This window comes from Sturnira hondurensis, unplaced genomic scaffold (genome assembly GCF_014824575.4).
Source record: "Sturnira hondurensis isolate 20B ecotype Veracruz unplaced genomic scaffold, ASM1482457v3 Scaffold0003090, whole genome shotgun sequence".
Lineage (NCBI taxonomy): Eukaryota > Metazoa > Chordata > Mammalia > Chiroptera > Phyllostomidae > Sturnira > Sturnira hondurensis.
The window spans coordinates 3,360,266-3,371,720 of NW_028075721.1; positions in this window are offsets into that span (position 1 = coordinate 3,360,266).

Here is an 11,455-nt window from a genome sequence, read left to right on the forward strand (position 1 = left end):
TCACACTCCCCCTCCTTCAGTACTCTTTGCCTGCTCAGGATCCTCCAACACAAATGAAACTTTGCAGACAAACTCCCGAGGGCTTTCCTGAAGACATACTCTTGCTGTGAGAAAATGAGTTTATTGACTTTTCCGCCTCAGAAGAGCAGGAGGTGGGGCTCGTGGTGCAGGGACAGGGGCCTGGTCGGGCTGGCAGAGGCCCTGACGCATGGGGCTGGGCAGGGACAGCAGCCGACGCCACAGTGGGCTCCTCCTTGCAGCCTCCTCTTCGTGGGGACCAGGCCTCACTGTCACAGTGCGGTGACAGTGGGCCTGCCTTTCCACCGCTGAGCTCACATCCCCAGCCCTCCCCCCCTCCCCTGCTAAATGAAGTCCAGGCCCCTGGTGGGGCGCTCCAGGGTCCGATTCTTTGGCCTAAGTTACACTTTGAACTTTATCCTCACCCTGTATCTGTCACATGCCTGGGACGAGGGAGGAGCTTGATACATTCCCCTGGGAGGTGTGAAGGAAGAATTTTCTCTCACTGAGGCCCGGTGCACCCAGTTTCTCTTCCATGGACTTGGGAACCACAGTTTGACACCCAGCTCTAGCCTTCTCCGAGCCCCGGCCGTGTGCTCTTCATCTCTGTCTGTGTGGTCCCCCGCCTCCCGCAGGAATGGCTCCCCGTCATACCCTTCATTACCTCTTGCCCACCTGGGGGGGCTCACCACACACTGCCTCCTTCTGGAAGCCAGGTGGATTTGCCTTTGCAGAGTGAGCACGTTAGTAGCTTAGGTCTGCCTGGACTTCATCCAGATGGAGAATGGACCTTGCGTGTTGTGCTGGAGGGGAGGGTCATTTTCCCAGGATGCAACAGAAGCCAAAGAAGAATTTAGAACAGGGAATGATAATCTGAGGCTTGTGCGTCAGGTCGCTCAGGCAGCGTGGTGACGGACAGAGTCTGCAAGGGAGAGGTGAGAGGCAACAAAATGATTCGGGAGGTGCATCGGGTTTGAATCTGTTGGCATCAATCTCACCTCTTATCTTTCTCCTTGTCTCTGCCTCCCAACTTCAGCAGGAAGCCAGGATTTCCTCCTCCCTCCCTCCCTGCCTCCTTCCCTCCCTCCCTCCCTGCCTTCCTCCCTCCTTCCCTCCCTTCTGCTCTCCTTTCTCTCTGACCCCATCTCTTTGACGAATAGGCCTGCCGTGGTTCCAGTCTCCCACACATGTTTCCAGACCATGGACCCCAGTAATGGCACTTCATCCCTTTGCCCCTGAAAGCTGAGGAAGGTTGTGGCTTCCCACTGCTGTGGGTCTCTGTCTGGGCTCTCGGCTGTTTTTCTGTTTAACCCTCACCTGAGGACATTTTTTCACTACTTTTAGAGAGACAGACAGAAACACCGATGTAAGAGAGCAACACTGACTAGTTGATCCTATGACCCTGGCCTAGACCAGGATCAGGGATCGAACCTGCAACCGAGGTGTGTGTGTTGAGCGGGAACTGAGCTGACATTTTGGTTAGAGGACAATGCTCCAATCAACTGGGCCACACCGGCCCCCAGCAGTTCTCAGCTCTTCTCTCACTGGTGTAACCAGATGCCTGTATTCAGTTCCTGCGGTTTAAATCTCAGCGTGCTTCCTGGTTTTCCCTGTGAACCATGACCGAGGCATGGTCTGTTGAAGTTGTACATGCGAGATAATGTGAAGGTCTAAATATGCGTGTTGTCCTGGGGTTGGAGGAGAGGAGAAGACTCAGAGATATCCTTAATCAAAATCCTACCTAGGGTTATCATTCCTTATCTCCTTATTTGCACCACTTGAAATGCTGTCCACTGGCTCTCAGATGTCCCTGGGCTTTTAAGCCCCTTGTCATGTCATGAGAGTGTACACAATGATACCTCATTCTGTAGCACTGATTGGTGTGTTTCCATGAAATGAACACACAAGGAGACTCTAAACCAAAACAGAGTTGAGAGGAGAGACAGAACATGAGTTGCAAGTCAGTAGACCAGGTGCTTTTGTTTACTTGTTTGCTTTGGCTAGTTTCTTGCCAGCTGTGTGATCTTGGGCGAGTCACTTTCCTTTTGTGGGGCTTTCTTTCTCCATCTTACAGAATAGGATCCTCACAGGCCTTTCAGTCCCAGCCAAAATTTATCGTCTCCTTCACTGCTCTGAGAGCTTATAATGGGACCCCTGCCACTAACATGTTGAGTTCTTACACTCTGGTGCCTGATCTATGATACCGAAGTCGGCACAAATGTTAATAACCTTGCTTCCCGTTGGAAAGCTAGCCGAGTACAGATGGGTTTTCCAGGTCCCATCTGAGCTTTGCACCCAGCAAATCAAATATCACACATTTAAATGTCCTTGGCAGTGAGTAGAGACAGAAGCCTTTGCCAGACTTCGCAGGGAAGGTTCGTTCATTCACCATCAAGCAGTTCAAAGTCAGACCCTCTATTTTTGAAACGAACCAACTTGCCTCTCACCGTCTGTGTTCGAGGACCTGGGATCATGCACACGCTTCCTTCTATTTCCAGCCTACTCTGCTCCCAGGAATGTACCCTGGGAACCAGGGAAGAAATGTCATCTTTTGGCTGGTTACCTTAAGATAGCACAGACTACCTTCTTTGCATTTTCTTGTTTTTTTCCTTATATTTTAAATTATCATCTTCTAAGAAACACATTTAAACGCATTTTTCTCCCTGGGAGAATGGAAGAGTGCCCTTAGTCCAGGTGGTTATTGAGGTCCACACTGGAGATGGTGACCTCTGTTTGATGGAGCAGAACCTCTCTGGGTCCTGTGGCACCCTTGCTATGTAAGCTTTACTGAGGGTTTTGTTTAGCTGTTTAGGGCAACTTACCAACCCATGAAATAAGTGTGTACTCAGTAACTGACATTTTGCTCAGCTTTACTTTTTTCTGATATTAAAGCTTTGTGGCCCCTTCCCATGAGGACCTGAAATCTGATGGGAGAAACAGAATGGTGAACAAGGAATGCTATACTGTGGGGTGGATTTACAATACTGGCTTCTTCTGCAATTCTTGTCTTGCCCTCATTTGCCAAAGCCAAAGAGTGGCCACTAGTGGTCAATTACTGAATTGCAGGTAGAGAATGAATGGCTCTAGGACTAGAATTAGATTTTAATTTCCCAAATCTTAGCAAAAAAAAAAGCTTTTTCACTCATTTCCCAATGTGGAAGTTTATATACCTGCATGTTTGATTTTTGAAACATAGGTTTACAGTATTATCAAAAGTTTGACCTGTCCATTTGAAGGTGTGTCTCAAAAGTTGTAAAAAGGGTACAGGAACTTTGTCCCGGGAGTTTCTCTTTAAGGAAAGAGAAACTTTCACCCTAGGAAGCCATAGAGGCACTTCATGCAAAGGTATATTGTACATGTACTTACTGCAGTGCTATTCACATCTAGTTTTAAGGGAAAAATAATGAATTATGGTAGATTGATAGCATGGAATGCCACGCAGTGGTGATAGCAAAAGAGACTTCATGGCAGGGAGAGAAATTCACGCTCTGTAATGTGATAAAACAGCAGGTGATGAAATTCTGTAGGCACTGACGCCAAATTCAGATATTTGTGTGTGTGCACTGCACAATGGTAGATACGGATACAGGTACACAGGTAATAAAAATGCACCATTTTTAGTGGACATGCCCTGTTAACACTGTGCGTTTCCTGGTGGGGCTGTTTCAGGGGACATTTATTTTCTTTTGTGCAGGCATTCAGCCCTGAGTGTGTATTGACTTTAAAATCAGAATATAGGTTGACTTAAAAAATGGAACTGGCTTCGGGATGTGCTCTAGGAATGGCAGTGGGGAGGGCTGGTTGGCAGAGTCATACGAGATTCAGAGACTGAGGGTCCCTGCAGAATGAACCCTGAACCCTAACCTGTGCCTGTGGAAGTGGACATTTTGAGCGCACCTGTGTGTGTGAGGCCGAGGGCCGTTGCAATGAAGGATTTATTTCCTCGGAGGACAGGGAACGGTTGGTTAGTGTGGACAGACTGACCATGGACGGTCTTCACTGAACAGAGCTCCTCAGACAGAGGCTCATGTCCACGCTTCCATCTGCTTCGTCTCCTTCCAAAGGCACCCACTGCGGGTGGGCGATTAGAATAACTCTGAAGCACGGTGACGAAGAAGTGGCTCTGACCCAGCCTCAGTCAAGGTCGTGAAAGTGGGCCAGCCCTCTGCTTGTCTGATTCGTGATGCAGCTTGCACGTCAAAGGCCCGGAATGACAGTGGTGCCTTATGCCCCGACACTAACCAGTGACCTGCAGTGACCTCGGGGCCGCTTTCTAGAGAGAATAACCCCATAGCTCCTCTGTGGATAACTGAAAAACCAAATTACTGGTGGTGGGAGTTTCTTTGCGGCTCATAGTATGTATATAGATGGGATGTAGTCTCCTCAGCTTTCCCCCTCCACACTGACCGCCTCCTCGTTTACTTTCTCACTCCCCCTTTTAATTACCAATAAGCAGCAAGGCGTCACTGAGTCGGACTGGTTCCAGGAGAGCCACTGAGACGTGTTTTGCTGTTGGGAGAGGTGAGCATCATAAAGCTCATCCTTCTCACATTCCGTTCACATTCCGTTCTTTCTCTTCCTGCCAGGAGCCGGGGCAGGGCCTGCCCTCAGGGTGTTTCCTCGCTCCCTGAGTGCGCAGCCTGATGGACCATGGGCCGGAGCCCCTGGTTTCGTCCCACCACTAGGTCATGGTGCCACCTGAGCAAGTCTGTGTTCCTCTGTAGCCCGCTGTTGGCTATTTATAACGGGGGGGCGAGGTGGGCAGCCTGGTAATCCCTGTGTTTTCTTACACCACAATTTTTCAACTTATTGACATCTGGGGCTAGAACATTCTTTGTTGTGGGGGTGGGGGGTGGGCTTCCTGTGCATTATAGGATGTTAAGCCGCAGCCCTGGCCAGTGACACTGGCCCTCCCACTCCTGACAACTCAAAGTGCCTCCAGACATTGCCCAGCTGAGAACCCCGCTGCTTTCCCCTTAGGACTTCTGGGTGGACTTCCGCCTTCCGTTCTGCAGTGTCGGGTAATGGCATGTGGCTTCTGATGGTGCGCGTCAGCAGGTCTCTCTAGAAGAGCCACCTCATGGCAGTGTGGAACTCTCCTGCTAACGCGCAGCCACGCTCGGTCTGGCCTGTCTCTGCGGGACTTCCCACACCCCACAAGGGTGGGTTTTCCTCATAGGCCCCTTTACGCGGCCTCGGAGGATCAGCGCTGGCAGCTGGCCACTGTCAGGGGAATCGGGGCGCCAGGCCTTGTTCAGCTTCCTGGCCCCAGAGAGCCTGTGGGGATTTTCGGCTTGGACCAGAGCCCACAGAGGGGAGAGGCTGCTGTGGAGGCAAGAACAAGGCAGCAACCAGAGAATGCAGGAGTGGGGTCAGGAATTTCCTTCCTTCATTGGAAACAGATGCCTAGCAGAGGTGGGGGGCTGGGGCTCAGCTGCAGGGAGACTGCTTGGCAGCTTCCTCTCCTCAGGTCCCTCCCCTCCCCTCCCTTCCTCCCCAACTCTGCAAGGACTGTGGGTTCTCACTGGGAGGGGGGGCGCTCTGGTTTAAGGGAAGCTGGGGTCCTTGTGACGTGGGAACACAAGCTGCTTTCATGAGCTTGTGTGATACGACTCTGTATACATGTGATCATAGAAAGTTCTTTTTGTGATCTGAGTGAAACACCCTCCCAGGAGGTCCCAAACCAAGAACTGAGTCCAGGAACCCACCCCTGCCTCCGAGTCCTCGTTTAAGGTGTCTGCTCACTAAGATACAATTGATCACACCTACCACCTCCAGCCTGCGTCTGCGGCAGACATCACTAATTGACCAGAGTCTTTTCCTGCTGGGCCTTGGTGCTGCCTAATTACCCTTTATGCATACAGCACTCCAGGTGGATAGTACCCATCAATCTGAGATGTTTGCCACATCTGCCAGTGACTCGCTGTGTCAGTCTTTCTTGAGTGGTATGGAAGCAAGGATCTCGGGGAGTGTGTTAATTGGAGATTTTCTTTGGAGAAGGGGGTCCGAGAAGTAAGTCAGGAGTATATGTTCTCCCAGGGTTTTTCAAACTTTAAGGTAGACACGAATTACCTGGGAGATCTTTCTAAAACACAGTGCTTCTGGGGCAAGACCCGAGGTTCTGCAGTTCCAACCAACCCACGGATGAGGCTGAGGCAGCTGGTCAATGGACCACATGTGGAATAGCAAGGTGCTCACCCAACCAGGTATTTTATGGCTTAGGTGATGGTGGTTCTGAGGAGGAGGGGCAGAGAGCCAGGGATGCGTCACCATCACCTGAAATTGTTCAGTGCGAGGATTGCATTAACCTTTGCTCATCCATCCACATCTCTTTCTACTGACTTTTGCGCATCTGTTTACCTCTTCCCCTCCTTGCATCAACCAGCTGGACTCACCTGAGGCATCTCAGAACTGAAGTCCACTTCACATCTGGTGTGTTCAGACCCTGATCACACACACACAAAAAGATTATTTACTTTCACGTTTCTGGTGCTGGAGGCCACACCCGACTGAAAATTAAACCTTAACCAAGGACAATAGGGAGTGTGGAGATTCGCTAAGAAGACTATTTTCTTAAAGCAGAACTCATGTATTTATGCAGATCCTGACATTGGAGGGAAAGTGAATCAGACTTTACATGGCCTGTCATGGCCTAAAAGAGAGGGCTTGGATCTCATTTTTGTGTGTGTGTGAGTGACACCTGAGTTGAGAGAAAGTTGTTAAAATCCAGCTTGAATACTGGAAAGGGAATGGTGCCAGCGAGGGGCTCCTTCCCACCATGTATCCACGGCCCTTTGCAGCATGGGATTGCCGGTCCTTCACACGGACCATCTTCTTCTCCTTTTTGTTTTAATAAACAGAAAAAAGTATGCAGGGCCCTCTAGGGCTGCCTAGGAAAGACTGCATATTTGGTATCTGTTAACAAAGAAAAACTGGCTTTGAGGAGAGAGAACGTTAGGAAGCATGTAACGTGGCTTTGATCCAGTTTGTTGCTGCTGTTGCCGTTGCTGTTGGTAGTAGTAGGAGGAGGAGGAAGAGCAGTAGTAGCAGTAGGAGTATAATTTCTTGGAACTTGGTGGTTCTTTTCTCAGAGTTCATGAACTTGTTCGGGGACAGTCTCTTCATTAAACACAGGCAAGACTCGGAAGTTTTAGCTGACTTTCCAGACCTTATAAAGAAGTCTCTCGATGCATGAAGCCCCCCTTGCCTTGAAAAATAGAGATGCGAGTGAGGTCAAATTGGTTCTGGTGTCCCTCAGGGAAGGAATGTCTTTTGTTCATAAAACACCCTTGACATATGGTGGCACCCAGTGAATGGTGACTCCACAGGTGGGAACTGGTGTATATCCGAGATCTATCAACTTGGGGCTAGGTGCTCTTGACTGAGCACTTGGCCAAGAGCTTCAGTTAGGGCTTTGTACACATGAGTGCATTGAATTCTCCTAGCTTTTCAATGAGAAGAAAACTGAGGTTCGGTGAGGGTGTGTGGCTGGTAAATTTTGAATTGTGGATTCAAATTTAAATCAGATTGGCTCCAAAGTCCTTGGTCTAATTATTATAGTGGAGGGATGGGTGTTACACACTAGGCTCAGCTCTTACCCACAGGATTGAGGAGAGGACAGTCTGCCCTCCCCTGCTCTCACCAGATTCCTCTCTACAGCTCCCGGACTCCCTGAATGAGCTCTTGGATGCCAGTCCCAGTGCGGCTTCCTTCTGTTCTCCTGCTTCTACATTGACTTCCACACTCCGTGGGCTTCGGGGTCCCGTGGCAGTGACGGGGGTGGGGGGGGAGGGCTGCGAATCAATGAAAACACAGCAAACCTTAAAAGCACATGTATTTAGATTGTAATCTAAGCTTTACTTAACCTGAGGCAAGTTAACTTCATCTTCTTGGCTTTCAACTTTTCAGTCTCTTCAATGGAAATGAATGTGTAGATGGACATGGACAGATTGATGGTTGAAAGAATGGATGGATCAATGAATCCAAAACAGTAATGAGTGGGGAGGTGATGGGTGAGAGAGTAAGATGTGTTGACATCATCAGGCATAAATGGGTAAGAATGATATTTTCCTTCATGGCGATGATACACCTTTGGGTCAGGATGAAAGGACTCGGGAGTGAAAGCCAACAGAGACGCAGGGTTGGACCCCAGTGGGGGCCTTTGTAATTAGATTGTCCCCAGGTCAACGGTCACCAGGCTTGAGCCACAGAGCACAGCCCAATTCAGGGCCACATGCTCAAAGGTCTGAGGGAAATTCAACCTGCACATAGATTCATACACACAAGAGCAGATTGCCGTCTTTGAGAAGTCTTACAGGAACTTGTTTTATTACATTAATAGCTATTATTTAAAATCCAGTGACTCTGAAAAATTCGCCCCCAGAGCCTCTACTTATCTATCGCTTACTGAATTCAAAAGGACCTATGTCACGTAGGATTTGCATTTTATATGTGATGGCCCAGATTACGTGGCACCCTCAGTGCTGCATCCATTTATTTGTGTGGGTTGGTGGTCACCGAGAATCCCCAACTGATCACCCTTCCAAACAATCACGCGACAGAATTAGAGCTGGCTTTTCTGTCTCCACATGGCAGATGAGTGGACGGGCCTGGAGTGAGTTGTCCACATTCACTCAGCTTGTATTGGACAAGCCGGACTCCAGTCTAGGTTGCCCAGTGGCAAGTTGGTTGTCTTAGAACCACGCACACTCCAGCACACAGCCATAGAGCCTTTGGGGCCGGCTCGGGCGTGCCTGGATGCCGGGTCTGTCAAAAGGGGTCTGGGTGGCCGCGATGACTTCATTTTGTGTGTGTGGAGCTGTGGAGAACCCTTCCCAGCTGACAAGCAGCTCTCCAGCAAAGCAGAAAGGAGCAGGGGAGAATGATCCCAGGAACAGAGGCTGTAACGACACCATCCAGGACTTACAGCGAGCACTCAGATGTTCTGAGAGCGCTTTCGCACACGGCGTCCTTTTGNGGGCCTGGAGTGAGTTGTCCACGTTCACTCAGCTTGCGTTGGACAAGCCGGACTCCAGTCTGGGTTGCCCAGTGGCAAGCTGGTTGTCTTAGAACCACGCACACTCCAGCACACAGCCATAGAGCCTTTGGGGCCGGCTCGGGCGTGCCTGGATGCCGGGTCTGTCAAAAGGGGTCTGGGTGGCCGCGATGACTTCATTTTGTGTGTGTGGAGCTGTGGAGAACCCTTCCCAGCCGACAAGCAGCTCTCCAGCAAGGCAGAAAGGAGCAGGGGAGAATGATCCCAGGAACGGAGGCTGTAACGACACCATCCGGGACTTACAGCGAGCACTCCGCTGTTCTGAGAGCGCTTTCGCACACGGCGTCCTTTTGGATCACCACAGACCCCCCACGTGTAAGCCGGGATGGCCGTTTTGTCTCCATCTGACGAGGAAGAAAACCTGCAGCCCAGAGGCGGGCCAGCGGGCCTCCGATTCCTCCCCCGCACTCCTGTTTCTAATGTTCCACCGGGAGAGAACGTGGTGGAAATAGGGCCTTCTCTTGCCCGTGCCCACGCTTTCCTTCCCCCTGCCCATTGCTGTTTGTCCCCCTCCCTTCCTCTGAAAGTGAACATTTCAAAATACAAAATTATGTGAAGGAAAGAAAGCAACCACCTGTAACCCACCATCCGGAGATGACCACTGTGTATTTGCTTCCAGTAATTGTTCGGTGCCCCTTTGCCTGTTACTCAGTTTTCTCAAAATCGTAATTTTAAGTGTGGGCAAAGAATCACATTTCTTTCCTACTGTACCTAGCCCATCTGTTGTCAGATGTTCAGAATGTTTTCCTATTTTCTGTAATTGAACACAGTGAATATTATTGCGTATAAATCATGGTGCACTTTTGAAAACACCCCTGAAGTGAATTTCTGGAGTGCAGTTTTAGAATCTGAGGGTTTCCAGTTATCTAAGGCCTTTGACACACGTTCTCTGCCACCGTCAGACAAATGGCACCAACTTGACGGATCTTCCAGCAGCTGGTTTCCAGCACTTAGTGTCATAATGCTTTTCGGCCTTTTGAACATTCACAGGCATGGGTTTAATTTCTGTTTCTTAAATACCAGTTAGGATAATTTTATTTTTTTTGTAATATTCACTTTTGGTTGCTTATTTTTATTTCTTTAAACTTCCTATTCATGTTCTTTTCACTATGAATATTTTATGTGGGCTGTGCTTTTCTTATTAACTTTTTAGAAATCTTTATGTATTAGGGAGACTACCACTTAAGTTACAGATAGTGTTTCTCCCTAGGTTGAACTAATAATGAGCTTTGAGTCATGTTTATAAGTGATAAGGGAACCTACAAGGAGAGAGACTGCAGCCCAGGGTTGTGGAGAAATTTCTAGTGGTGAATGAGAGTCATGCAAAGACGGGATTGGCCACTGGGAGATAACCCCGTTTCATGGAGAGGTAAACCAAGGCTCAGAGAGGGGCGGGAACTTGGCGACGGGTCACGCAGAACGAGGTGGCAGAAATGAGATTCGCACCCAGGTCTGCCTGTCTCCAACCTCTGTGTTCTTTCCGCTGTGTGGCATCTTGATGTCAGAGAGAGGGGCTGATCTGAGCAGTTTTGCAGATATGAATTGGTTGTGGGCACAGAAAACAGACAGGGGAAGAGATAGGAAAATGAGAGAAACATTTGGATGATTGGGAATTGAAGTCTTCAAATAAATCCGCTCAAAGAAGTGAAGGCAAAGGTCTTCCTGTCTGAAATGCACAAGCCACTCTTCATCTCCACCCTGCATCACCCCCATCAGGACCCAGCTACGCTCTCTCCAGGAGTCAGTCTTCTAGGAAGACAGACACGGAGTAACCTTTTGGGCAGCACCATTTCCAGCGTTTCCTATTCCCACTTTTATCTGTCTCTTGCTCCCCCTCCCTACTTCTCTCCCCCTCTTCTCTCCCTCTTTCTTCTTCTCTCTCTCTTCCTTCTTCTCTTCCTCCCTCCTTCTCCCCCATCTGCATTCCCATTTTTATGTATTTTCTTAAACTGCTGACTCTGATAAATTAGGGCTGTAGAGAGACTGTCTGTTATTCTGTCCAGGGCTACTATTTCAAGGGCTAAAAACACTCATAAATATATGGATGCTGGGGCTGTAATGGGGTACATGTTAGCCACTGAAAAATTTATTTTCTCTAATACACGCTTCTCAAGTGTCCTGCTCTTCTGCTTCGCCCGTCACTGTTACCCAATAAAAGCAGGTGTAGCATCGACGTGGTTCCTTCTCTCTGCGCCATAAATAACAGCTGGGGTGGGGAAACACTCCCGCAACACGGCGCTGTCAGGTCTTAACCAACTTTGGAATTTGCTGCAAGCCTTCTTGGGAGGGGAGTCAAACGTGCCTGCGTGCCCATCCATTACCCGATGGCCTTCCTGGTTTGGGACAAGGCCACACCAAGTCCGAGCCCAGAGACATTTACAT